The sequence below is a fragment of the Cebus imitator genome, unplaced genomic scaffold (genome assembly GCF_001604975.1).
Source record: "Cebus imitator isolate Cc_AM_T3 unplaced genomic scaffold, Cebus_imitator-1.0 Scaffold499, whole genome shotgun sequence".
Classification (NCBI taxonomy): Eukaryota; Metazoa; Chordata; class Mammalia; order Primates; family Cebidae; genus Cebus; species Cebus imitator.
In genome coordinates, this window is record NW_016107814.1 from 1,993 (window position 1) to 16,079 (window position 14,087).

Here is a 14,087-nt window from a genome sequence, read left to right on the forward strand (position 1 = left end):
CGACGAGGCTGGAGTGCAGTGGCACAGTCTCCGCTCACTGTACCCTCTGCCTCCCGGGTTCAAGTGATTCTCCTGCCTCAGCCTCCCAAGTAGCTGGGATTACAGGTGCCCACCACCATGCCCAGCTAATTTTTGTATTTTTAGTAGAAATGGGGTTTCACCATTTTGGCCAGGCTTATCTTGAACTCCTGACCTCAGGTGATCTGCTCACCTTGGCTTCCGAAAGTGCTGGGATTCTAAGCATGAGCCACTGCACCTGGCCAAGAGTCTGTATTCCTTTTACTACTTTAATCCAGCAAATATTCAAAGCTACCTAAAGTATTTCTTCAAATGGTCAATTGTTACATTCCAGAACATAAATTAGAAATAATCAAAATTAATTTACACATAAAAGATCTTTGTGAAATGCAACTAAAACCCAATGGACATCAGCTGTCTATAATATAAGACTAAGTCAGCAACACTGGGAATGGGTTCCAGAAACGTGTTATAGATTATTCAGGAAAAGCAAAACAGCACAAATTCATCTCAAAATTTTTAATCTGAGTACAGAATTTGTTATTTTTACACAAAGAAATTATTTACTTAAACTCTATATAATAGATATTTTTCAGTCAAATTAACTACAAAAGACACTTACCTTCCTTTTTTTAGCTTTGTTTGTGCTATACTTTGGAAAGACGTGAGAAAAGCTATTTCTGCAGCAACAGACAACATGGACCAGGGGACCTTCTTTTCCTAAACTCAAGCCTGATGCCACAGCCAGGACTGATGTGATGGTTTCAATTATTAAAGTCTACTTTCCCAAGTAACCTCTGATAATGAATGCACTCAAAATAGTTTTAATGTACAAGGCAAAGATTAAGGCAGCTTAATTTCCTTTCAGAAGCATAAGAATGTAACAAATCCAAGTTATTTTCTTGTTTTACACACAAAAACGACCTTGCAAATTTTAGCAACCTATAGAAAAATGTATGGTTAGTTTTTCAAAAATTTTACCTATTATGCTACATATAATAAGTTGATATCATGATCTAATTCTCTACCCAAGAAAGGAGAGAGGGCAACTGAATCTCAGGAACAAAATCAAAATGTCAGGCCATGTTAAAATGAATACAGATCTTAATTATAAGGATTTACTTACATAACCAAGAAAGAGGCAAATTTGAATATTTCTGTTGTAAAAATAAGCATAACGTTTTAAATATATTTTGGACATTGTGTCAGAAATAAGAATATTATGTTTTCTCTGAGTACTGTAATTATGCGGAATCGTGTTTTATATTTCAAGAAAGATGAATGAAAACTGTTATATAATGCATGATATTGCTTTTTATGAAAGATATTCTTAATACAACCTTAAAGATCACTACGATTCCATTTTAAAAAGAAATGCATTAGGAAAAAGTTGGTAACTTATTTAAATACAGAAAAATAAAAGAGGGAGAAAAGAAGTAAGTTCAAATCAAGTTCAATCAATCTATATATAACTTTATTTTAATGAAAAATAAAACCCAAAAGTTTGTACTATTGACCCACTGTGACCAACTACTTTCTCAAAGCATAAAATATCCAAATTCAAGAATAATTAACTTATCTAATCAAAAAGTAATTACAAAAAGAGAATGAATGTATTAAAATCAGGGTCATAACAGCAAAATATCAACTAATCCATCAAAGAACACTAGGTCACAGGATACTTTTTCCAGGCTCTTGATGTTTAACTAAATCTTCTGAAAATTTGCCTAGCCATGTGTTAAATTAGTGGTGAGAGAAAAAAAAAAATCAACCTCCATAGTAAAAGATTAAATGACAATGGGGAACAATGTTTTTCAACAATGTCTACAATCAGCCACAGTGGCCTTTTTTCATATTATGAACAAACCAGCCCCTCCCTCCAACAAAGCCTACTTTTTTGTCACTAAGGGTAAAAAGATACGCACCATAATAATGTTTAATGACACTAAATATGACTTGGCTTACCCCTGGAATTCCAGAGCCACAGGCATATGTAGCAAATACCTTTACCAGGGAAACTGCAAGAGAGGCAAAACTGAAAGCCCAGAAGATGTACGTTATACAGTTCATGATTTAAGAACCAGGACCCTAAAAAGAAAATAATTCAAAAGTATTAATTTTAATTTACATTGTACCTCTAATGCAAATGCTTGCCATAAGAAACTTCAGTAAATGGCCAGGCATGGTGGCTCACACTTGTAATCCCAGCATTTTGGAAGATGGAGGTGGGTGGATCACCTGAGGTCAGGAGTTTGACCTGGTGATCAAATTAGCCTGGCCAACATGGTAAAACTCCATCACTACTAAAAATACAAAAATTATCCCAGCATGGTGGCACACACCTGTAACACCAGCTACTTGGGAGGCTGAGGCAGAAGAATCACTTGAACCCAGAGGCGATGTTGCAGTGAGCCAAGATTGTGCCACTGCACTCTAGCCTGGGTGACAGAGTGAGACTCCATCTCAAAAAAAAAAAAAAAAAGAAACTTCAGTAAAATGTGTAAAAGTCTCCTAGTTTATTTCTACAATAGTAAAAGCTTTATATGAACAAAATATTTAAGTAGAATCCAAAAATTAATGCCTCTATATACCAAGGATCCTTGAGGCCATTTAATCTTTTTCCTAATCCCTAAAGTCTTGTTACCAAGACAACTCAGGTATACTTCAACCTCTGCCTACAAACCATTTTTTTGGAAACAGAGGTGGAAACAAATTGCATCAGCACTCAGATTTCATTCTGCTGCAAATTTCCAGATCATTAAATTAAACTCAATTCAATTAAGCCAGGTGAGAAACAGCATACTCCTCATCTTACTGCAACTTTTTAGCTCTGAAGTTCAGCTAAAACAAAATTAAAAAAATACATCTATATGTCATCATGTAAAAAAAATATATATAACACCCTAAGTTCTAGAATGTTCTTTGTAGATCACAGTACATGAATTATTTAAATGTTTTATGTCACAAATAAAAATCTCTGATTTTCTTTAATGTATCTCTACTTAGAAAGTTGATTTTACTAACTTATCTGATAATCATACTTTCATAATTTAAACTTCCCAATCTTGGTAATATATTAGTTTTAATAACTGGATTTCTTAGTAACTTTACACAGATCCTACTGCAGTAACTGTCACTTCTTTTCTACTACAGCTTAAATATTTTTGCATCACAATCCAGTGAATTTGTTATATGACTACGTAGTTAACTAATACAAAACTTCTTGATACAAAACTTCTTGAAACAATACTGCACTTAATTCTTTCTTGCTGCAGTGTGTTGAGGGTGGATCCATTTAATGTGGATGCAATCATCTAACGTGTAATTCATTCTATAATTAAATGAATTGGAAACATTTTGCTACATCAGTTATTAATTCATCTTGAGACAAAGCAAGACTTATCTCTAACTGACCTGTGATTAATTCTGCCCATGTTTTCCACTATGGACATTTATCCCCCTCTTCAAATGTTGTTTCATTAGATCCCCAGCAGCACTGTTCGAGGTTGTACCACAACACAGTAAGGCAAATGCCCACCTTCAGGCCGGTCATCCAGTCAGCAGCAATGTCTATTAATCCGGCCAATGCCCTGTAAAAATATGCTGGAGATGGTCAAAAAATAAGTCAACCTTTTGGGAGTTGAGAACAATCTAGATAAAAGATGAGCAGAAAGCAGGAGACTCCTAAATAAAGGGTAATTTAAGAACTACATATAAAGTTAAGATTTTCACATTTTAGTTATAAACATATATTTTAAAACTGAAGAGTTATTTTTTACAAAATTTCTATCTTTGTTCGGAATTTTAAAAAGCTTCAAATTAATTGTGATTCAAAAAACAGTGTTAAAAGCTACTGAAATATCTTCAAAAGACAACTACTTGGCAGGCAGTTCTGAAACCTACTTTTCAATCCATAACTTGATTAACAGACTTATACGTAAATGATATCTCGTCAAAATTTAATGTCCATTAGAAATAATTATCAAAACTCATAGGATTTATATTTATAGTTTTTTCTTAAAGTACAGAAAACCATATATCAAGATTATTTTACTGTAAGAATATAAAAAATACACAAATTTATGGTCAAATCTGGGTCCTTCTTATCATATAAAAACATCAGTGTGTTACATACACAGAGGCCATAAAATTATTATGCATGGCAATTAGAATTATCAGTACTTCCCTGTATTCTCTACAAAGATTTTAATTTTGTGGTCTTCTGAGCATAATCCTCCATCATGGAAGCTGAAAGTGATTATAACAGGGCTTAATATTTGTTTTCAGGTCCTCAACAGCAATTTCTTAAAATCTCATACATTGGGACTTTGTGGCCATGCTGTATAGCAGGGTGATGAAGGGGACAGGGTCTTGAGCTAGACAGCTTTAATTCAAATCCTGGCTTAGCCACTTACTAAGCTGTATGACCTTAATCAGACTAACTTACTTCTCTTCTGCTTCAGTCCCCTCTCTGCAAATTGGTGACAATGACAGCACTGATACCATAGGATTGCCATGAGGTTTAAATACATGTAAAGTTTTTAGAAAGGTGTTCAACACATAGGAAGCAGTCGATACATATTGGCTATTTATTATGTTAACATCAAAAGATACTTTATTGATCATCTGATCCAAACCACCTATTTTACAAATGTAGAAACTGAGCCCAGAAAGATCAGCCAAGCTGGATAAACACTTAAAGTGACAGAGCCAAGACTAGACTTGGAAGCCACCTGCTTCCTAGTCTTATATTTAAGAAGATTTTTGGAAGAAGAGAAACAAATGCTTTTTAAAATCCAACAGTACCTGAAAAAAAAATGGAGAGAATGAGGGAAGAATGATTTATACTTCTGTTAATTAAAAAAGGATTGCTGGAAAAATTTTCTTTACCTGATGCCAATGCTGTTAGTGTTACTACTAACCATCCTAACCACATATCATACAAACTTTTTGTCATTTCCCATGCTGATTCTTTTTTTCCTATTGATCTGAAATTAGAAACATTTATGCTTCATTTTTCAAACTATGAGTAGAAGCCACAATTCTAGAATTTAGCAATTTTTCTCATTTACCATACATGGTACAGTAATTTCTGAACTAAGTAATAGAAAAGGTAAGTTTGGGGCAAAATCACTACATTATAGACAGTTATTACACCTGTAAAGCAGATGGCAAATCTTTACCCAAGATCTGCATTTTATTTTTTATTAAAAAGTTTTTCTTTTAATAAATGAGATAGGACCTTGCTATGCTGGCCAGGCTCATCTTGAACTTCTGAGCTCAAGTGATCCACCCACCTTGGCTTCCAAAGTGCTGGGATTACAAGCATGAACCACCATGCCCAGCCAAGATCTGCATTTTAATAAGCACCTTGAGATGAGTGCAAAGGGTCCACAAACTACATAAAATCTGACCTACATTGTTTTAAATTGAATTAAATTTGAACTTCAATTGGTACACATAACTATCTTTTATATATGTCTTTGTAAGACAATATGGTTTGAATTGTCTGTCATTCTCTGGTCTGCAGTTAAGTGGATTATAATGTTTTTTAAAAGATAGGATCTGTGTATAATAATGCCATGCCCATAAATACAATGTGTTACAGAATAATCATGTGGACAAAGGGATCACCTCCAAAACTTATAGGCCTTTTAATAGGCAGGTTTGGAGAGCTCCGATCCCATTGGTAGACTCCAGAGGCTCTTTCTTTACTGTGTAAGGCAAAAGTGTCCTCTCTTGGATATAGTGTAGGAAGTTAGGAGATATTAACAAGAGAGTAATAGATTTGATCCAGATCTCACTCTACTAAAATACAAAAAGGTAAGTCTCACCTCTCTAAGAATGTATTTCTAAACCTATCCCTAACTAGTCCATGTCTCTTCTGTTCTACTAGGATTGTTGCTTTAAAAAAGCCATATTCTCAGCCCAGGACTTCAGTGCTTAACTGTTCTGAAGGAGGGTTGCAGCTGGAATTCAATGACCCAGTGCATTTCAAACACTGGGTCTATTTGAAGTGACAATGCTCCATTAAAATGACTCAGTAAGTTCTAAGTTGAATGAGGCAATTTTACTCCTTCTATCCTATAAGCAACCAAATACAGATATTGGCCATTCTTTAGAATTAAAAATAGGTTATTTCTTTCAAAAATAACCACTAAACTCCATGTTACTTTTCCTCAATAAAAACAAATGTAATGTGTAAGAAAGCATGATAATATTATTTTCTGACAGAGTCACTGCTGTTTTCTTTATATAATTCCTTACACAGCACCACAGTCAGGTCACTTAAGTAGTTGTTTGATAGTGTACCAAATAAAAAGCTGTATGTATAGAGAATTCAATCATCACTGTTCCTAACAAAAATCTGGAAATCATTTAAATGTTCATCAATATAGCATCATATAAATAAATTGCAGTATACCTACGTAATGAAAATTCTGCAGCAATTAAGAAAGAATGAGATAGATGTAGTGTTATGCAGGAAAAAAGCAAGATAGCTAAAAGTATGATAAAAGACAGGAATATAAATATATATGCTTATATTTTTAAAAATCAGAAGATAAACCATAAAGTTAAAAATGTAAATTATTACTTATAAGAGGCAGAAGACAATAGGTTGGACAGGACAGAGGTAGAAACTAGACTTCTTTGAACATCCTGTTTTGTACATTTAACTTTGGAGTCATGGAAATATTTCATATATTTATAAAGAAACAAAACTAAATCTAAAAAGCAAACCTTAAAAATTGAAGTAAAATGAAATGAATCAAAGGTGCACCTAACTGGTAACATAATGACACAGAAGAAACTATCCCAAGGGACTTCGCAACAAAGTAATTTGTATGTATAACTGTGGTGGAATAAATAAAGGACAGGCCAGACACAACAGCTCACACCTGTAATCTCTGTACTTTGGAAGGCAACGACAGGAGGATTGTTTGAGGTCAGGAGTTTCAGACCAGCCTGAGTAACATAGCGAGACCCAGTCTCTTTAATAAATAAATAAATAGCCAGGCATGGTGGTGTGCATCTGTAGTCCAAGCTACCTGGGAGGCTGGAAGCAGATTACCTAAATTTTTTCAGTAGGCATATTATTGGTGATGGTGTTGGTACTGTTATTTTGACAGTGTTGTATGTGTGTATTGCAGGATAAATGAAATGACTATGTTTGTGATACTCAGATTTTTGGCATGACTTAAGGGAAATGCAGATTTCAGAACTAAAGGTTTAGCCCTATAGTTATGAATTTAAATTAGAAGAGTCATATAAACTTAGGAGGCTAGAAGCAATAGCCAACCCAGAAGTAATAAATACCACCTGCTGCCTAGATTCTACCTATATTATAGTTTTCTTCAATGGAATCAGAACTTCTTGGAAAAATGGCTGATTCTAGCTTTGCTGCAGGAAATGTCTACAATGAATTGGGACTAGGATTAGGATTATTTAAGGACATGACAGAGGACATAGATAGCAAACTAAGCTCCCACTAATCTAAAATGAATAACATGAATATCAATAAGGATAATAACTGTGATTGTTAAAACACACATACACCTAAATCCATAAAAAACACAAATATACTTAAATTCATGAGTCCATGAAGACACAGAAACAAACAACAACCAAACAAGCAAAAAAATCTCATTGGTCAACTTTGAGGATGCTGAGGAACCTAGTATTTCAAGATTTCTCCCTTTCCTGTACCATCTGTACTTCAGGGAATCCAAATGGTTGATGCGGGGTAAACTATCTGTAGAAATATGCAAACTAATAAGTAAAAAAGGGACAACAATTAAACTGCAACCATTTTGTAAAATACCAATATAGTAATATTTGAAATTACAGAATGTCAATTTGCTTCAAAAGAATCTGGGGTAGGAAGGCTACCTACCAGTATAACAAAAAAGTTGACAGAAAAAAAAGAATTAGGTTGGGCATATGCAATGACATAGAAAGACTTTAAAACTTAATGTAGGCCAGGCACAGTGGCTCCCACCTATAATCCCAGCACTTTGGGAGGCCAAGACAGGCGGATCACTTGAGGCCAAGAATTTGAGACCAGCCTCATCAACATGGCAAAACCCCATCTCTACTAAAACTACCAAAATTAGCCAGGCATGGCAGTGCACACCTGTAATCCCAGCTACTTGGGAGGCTGAAGCATGAGAACTGCTTGAGCCTGAAAGGCGGAGGTTGCAGGGAGTCGAGATCACACCGCTGCACTTCAGCCTGGGCAACAGAGGGAGTCTCTGCTCAAAAAAAAAAAGAAAGAAAAAAGAATGTTTTAAGAACAATAGAATATAAATGTGTGGAATTTTCCAGCTTTAAAAAATTTTGTTTATATAAGCACAGATCCAAATATTGAAAACTATTTTTTAATTGGTCTAGGAAGAGAGATGATTGATAAAATTAGCTAGGACACATATTGGCTACTTCATATATTGCTATAGCATTTGCAATGTTTTCAAGGACTGTAGACTAACCATTAACATACTCAGAGAAAAACTGTTTTTTGTTTTGAAGGATGACAGGGTCTTTCTCTGTCACTCAGGTTGAAGGGCAGTGATACAATCATAACTCACTGTAACTTCGAACTCCCAGGCTCAAGAGATCCTCCCACTTCAGCTTCCAAAGTAGCTAGAACTATAGGCACAAGACACTATACCCAGCTAATTTTTGTTGTGTTGTGTAGAGATAGTCTCTGTAGTCGCCCACACTGGTCTCAAACTCCCAGGATCCAGTGATTCTCTGCCTCAGCCTTCCAAAGCACTGGGACTACAGACAGGAGCCACTGTCACCAGCCTGTTTTGGTTTCCTTTGGTCTCAGTTTTCTCTAAAAGTTTATGAACACAGTGTCATGGATACTACCCAGGTACCACACTTTAAAAACACTTAAATCCCAGCCTGAATCCTGTTAATGTCTCTGAATGTATACTTCTAAATACAATTCTATTTACCTAATGATCATACAAGACACAGGATTTATAGTGTGTCTGATCTAGGCACTTTGGATTAAAATAGTGATTTTTCAGAGTATGATTCATGGACACCTTGGAGATCCCCGAGACCTTTTCAAGGACTCTGCAAGATAAAACTGTTTACAAAATAATATAAGGCATTCTGTGCCTTTTTCACTGTGTTGACATTTTTGCTGAAAACGCAAAACCAGTGGCAAAACTGCTGGCTCCTTAGCAAAAATCAGGCAGTGGCACTCAAATGTGCTGGCAGTCATTATATTCTTGACTGCCATGCTTCCCAGTAAAATCAAATAAATAAATAAAATGCCAGGTTCAAATAAGAGCATCTTTGATGAAGCAGTCAAAACTGCTATGCCTCAATCACTGAGTCTTTTAATATTTTGGGTGATGAATTAAGAACTATGCATAACTACCCATGTCTGCTGCATGTGGAAGTATGAGGTTATATCCTAAAGAAAAGCACTTGTGTAATTTATTTGAGTTGCAAAATAAACTAAATACTTACACGGAATACCATTTTTACTTGAAAGAATGACACCAAATTACGGTTTTTCAAGCTTGGGAATTTCACAGGCATTTTCTCAATAATGAAATCAAGTAATCCTGTCATCTTTAAGTAAAATAAATGTGTGTTTGTTTCCAATGATAGAATTTGAACTCTCCAGTAAAAATGAGAATTTTAGGAAACTTGTATCTATCACTGTGAGGATGATAGGTTCCCAATACTTAGATACTTCTCTGAAGAGATCAAAGGTAAAATTAACAAATGTGATTTTTTAAATATTACATTATACAATAAAAGTATCAACATTTAAAAGATCCACACAAATCAGCGAATCAATATTTTTCCAAATGACCATTGCATAATGTTATAAAATCATGTGTTCAAAGTTCAAGGTTCAAAATCCATGCATGTTAATGTAACAGAAGACAAAATTCATTGATACAGTTTCAAAGTACACCTTAAAACTAACCTTTAATAAATTAACAATTGTCAGTTTAGTGCGGTATCGAAGAATAGTATTTGCAATAATCTTAAAAGACTATTAAAATACTCATAGCTTTTCTAACTATATTATCTGTGTATGAGGTTGAATTTTCTTCATATACTTCCATAAAACCAATATATAGCATATTGAATGCAAAAGCAGATATGAGAATCCAGCAGTGTTTTATTAAGCCAGACAATGAGATTTATAACAAATGTAGCATGATGTCTCTCACTAAATTTTTTTGAAAATATATTTTTGTAAAAATGTTATTTATATTAACATATAATGGGTTTGTTACTGTTATTTTAAAATGAATTAGTTTTCTAAAAAAATTCCTCAGTTTTAGTGTCTAATATGGTAAATATCTGTTGATAAAAAAACATGTAAACACAGGCTCCTTGGGGGTCTTCAATATTGTTTAAGAGTTTAAAGGGAATCTGAGGCCAAAAAGCTTAAGAATCACTGGATTAAAATACTGATTTATGTACTGTATTTTATTTTTAAGATATGCCCTAAAAGTATATGTCATCTGATAAGTCTCAGAAACTGTACCTTTCATAAACAATATAATGTAATCTCAATTTTAGGTTTCACACACATATACATTAATATGGAAGCTTATAATTAATTTGCATAAATAGTCATTTGCATTGACAAGTAAATTTCCCACACCAAAATTATATAGGGCCTTTTGAGATTTGGAATTTTATTTTTCAATAAGATTTTCTACTTTGGAAGGCTGAGGTCAGTGCATCACTTGAGACCAGGAGTTCAAGTCTTGCCTAGCCAACATGGCAAAACTGCCTCTCTACCAAAAATACAAAAATCAGCTTGGCACGATGCCACACATCTGTAATTCCAGCAACTCGGGAGGCTGAGTGCAAGAATCACTGGAACCTGATAGGCAGAGGTTGCAGTGAGCCAAGATTGCACCATTGTACTCCAACCTGGGTGACTTTGTCTCAAAATACACACACACACACACACACACACAGACACACACACATATTTTTTAAAACATATTTTGTATAAAAACTAGCCAAGCATGGTGGTGCATGTCTGTAGTCTCAGCTACTCAGGAGCCTGAGGCAGGAGGATCGCTTGAATCCGGTAGGCAGAGGTTACAGTTAGCCAAGATCACTCCACTGTACCCCAGCTTGGGCAAAAGAGTGAGGCTGTGTCTCTAAATATAAATAAATAATAAAATGAATTTTGGATTTCATTTTCAGTAAGTCATGACCACAAACAACAAGGATCCATATATTATACTTTTATATGTTAAAGCCATTTTTAAGAAAAACACTTAGTGAATCATTACAACACTCAATATGATTTATTTGGGATCCACGTTGAAAAATATCTCAGAATCAAACACTGGAAAGGGGATAAAAGAAAACAGCAAAATCCCTCAAAACTATCTGCCCCTAGTAGATTTCCTATTTTTCAATAGGTAAGAGTTACGCAATGAGTTTCCTTTTTCGCCTTTGAACTGCGGTGCTGCTCCAAGCCAAAAATCATGCCGATCTCCATAACTTGAACTTGGCCTATTCTCTCCAACTCCTGTGCTGTATTTTTCCCTTTCCTTCTTATTTTGACTTCTTATTGTATTTCCTTGTTTTTTAGCTACCTGAAATCCTTTCTGGAAAGATACGGGGTATAAGTGTAAACTAAAAAAATTAAACACAGAAAAAGAAAAAAAAATATGTACCACATATGAAACGTAGACATTTATTTATATTAAATGTAAAAATATTTTGGCAGCCTGAGATCACTGGGAGAAATATATTATTAAATGATCTAATTATGCACCATATTTTTAGAAGTTACTAAAAACACTTACCCGTCTATGCCTTTCTCTGTCTGTACATTTTTCTCTCACCCAGTCAATAGTATGGAAATCATGATATGTACCAACATCTGGAACTGGTTGATCCAAAAATCCAGTAAATGTGCAGAACTGTTAATGCTGCCTCCATCTGTCATTGTATAATGAGTTCCTACAGAGGAAAAAAGGAACGATGAGTGTGTTTTAGAAGAGGCCTTTATGTGACCTTCTTAGAAGTTCATTATTAAGTCATACAGAAATAATATCAGTTGAAATCATTTCAATTAGAGAAAAATATTAAGAAAAACTATCCAGAACTTGAAAATAAGGCCAAAAGATGATGCCATGTCCTTCTAACGTCAAGCCCGAGTATCAACGATTAGCCTGCGTAATAGTCACCTGATGCTCTGGAGAACGTTGAATGACTATTTACCACTGATTAGAAAATAGACTCTGTGAAATTAGAAAATGACTTGTAAAAGATAAACTGAAAACAGTAATTTTTATCTGGTAAAATGCAAAAATTCTGTCCAGTAGAAAAAATAACTCTTCAAATTGTGATTTTGTTTTTACCCTGTAAAAATTTGCTTTCTTTCACTGATGATATACGCTTCAGTCTCACACATCCTCCTCTGAATCAGCCTTGTCATCAGGCTGGTTCCCTCATTATAGTCAAATATATCTTTGACACGTGTTCACTATATATCTTATATGAGTATCACAGACTTGAGAAATGTATCAGGAAAGACATTAAAAGATAGCTCAAGAAAAAGAAATACAGTGGCTTTAAATATGAAAATAACTTCAGTCTAACACATGAAATGAGTGTGGTAGCATACGCCTGTAATCCCAGCATTTGGGAGGCTGAGGCTGGTGGATCACCTGGGGTCAGGAGTTCGAGACCAGCCCTGTCAACATGGTGAAACCCTGTCTCTACTAAAATTACAAAAAAATTGGCTAGGCATGGTGGCAGGCGGCTGCAATCCCAGCTATTTTGAGGCTAAGGCAGGAGAATTGCTTGAACCTGGGAGGCAGAGGTTGATGTGAGCTAAGATCGCCCCATTGCACTCCAGCCTGGGCAACAAGAGTGAAATGCTATCAAAAAAAAAAAAAAACAGAAATGCAAACCAAATTCACAATATTATTTTCCTCTATCTGATTAGTAAAGTGCGTGAATGCACTAAGTTAGCAAAGCTATGAAGAAAGAGGCCCTATCACAAAATTCATAATTTAAGTATGAACTGGAATAATCCCTTTGGGAAGGTGAAAGCTAACAAAATTTAATATACACAGATGCTCTTCAACCTAGCAAGTTCACTTCTAGGTTTTTTTCCTTGCAGCTACACTTGCATAAATCCTTGAATAAATTCACAAATTATGCACAATGTGGGCAGAATATCTTACCATGAGCGATAGAAAGAAAACAACAACATATTAATACCAAAGTGCTTATAATCTAAAATGAGTTGGCAAAGAGCCAAAGAATAAATATTATAGGCTTTTGATGCCACGCAATTGCAACAACTCAATTCTGCTTAGTAGCAGAGAAGAAATCATAGACAATATGTACATGAATGAGTCTGAATGTGTTCCAATAAAACTTTATTTACAAAACAGGTGAAGGACAGGATTTGGCACATGGCTCATAGTTTGCCAATCGCTGATCTGAAGTCTATACAGCAGACTTTACAGCTGAAGACTTCTATTAATAATTTTTTATATAAATAGCACTTTTCTATAAAGTGTAGGAGATACAAAGATAATTTTTTTAAAAGTCCCTGACTTCCCAGTGCAATATATATTTTTATAACAAATTATATTTCAAAACAAAGTTCAAATGTTGAAGTTCCCAGGTTCCAATATACTTTGACTACAATTTCATGTTACCTATATTTAATTTGTTAAAAAGAAAGAAATCTTGGGACTGTAGTACCTAGAACTAGGTGGGTTTAATCTAAGAAAATTTTCTAAAAAATATGAATTTTAAATTGTAATTTGAAATAAATTAGGCTATGGTTTCACAATGAGAATTATAGCTATACATTTCATGTTAGACACACTTAACACCTATTTCTGAAAGAAGAAACATATGATTTGAGTATGGCCTGTAAAAGACAATTTATATTACTGTTAGAAAAAGAGTTTTTGGGCCAGGTGCAATGGCTCATGCCTGTAATCCCAGCATTTTGGGAGGCCGAGATGGGCGAACTGCCTGAGCTCAGGAATTTGAGACTAGCTTGGGCAACACGGCAAAACCCCATCTCTACTAAA

The 14,087-nt window shown here is 34.6% G+C and overlaps 1 long non-coding RNA gene across 1 annotated transcript; it reads right to left on the reverse strand.

Moving 5' to 3' along the window:
• Positions 1-228: 228 nt before the first annotated feature.
• Positions 229-12,310, reverse strand: LOC119468824. The gene is made up of 3 exons (XR_005197595.1): positions 11,832-12,310; positions 3,433-3,608; positions 229-2,106 (listed from the first exon to the last, which is right to left on the reverse strand). It is a non-coding gene; the product is annotated as an uncharacterized LOC119468824 (long non-coding RNA).
• Between the last annotated feature and the right edge of the window lie 1,777 nt (positions 12,311-14,087).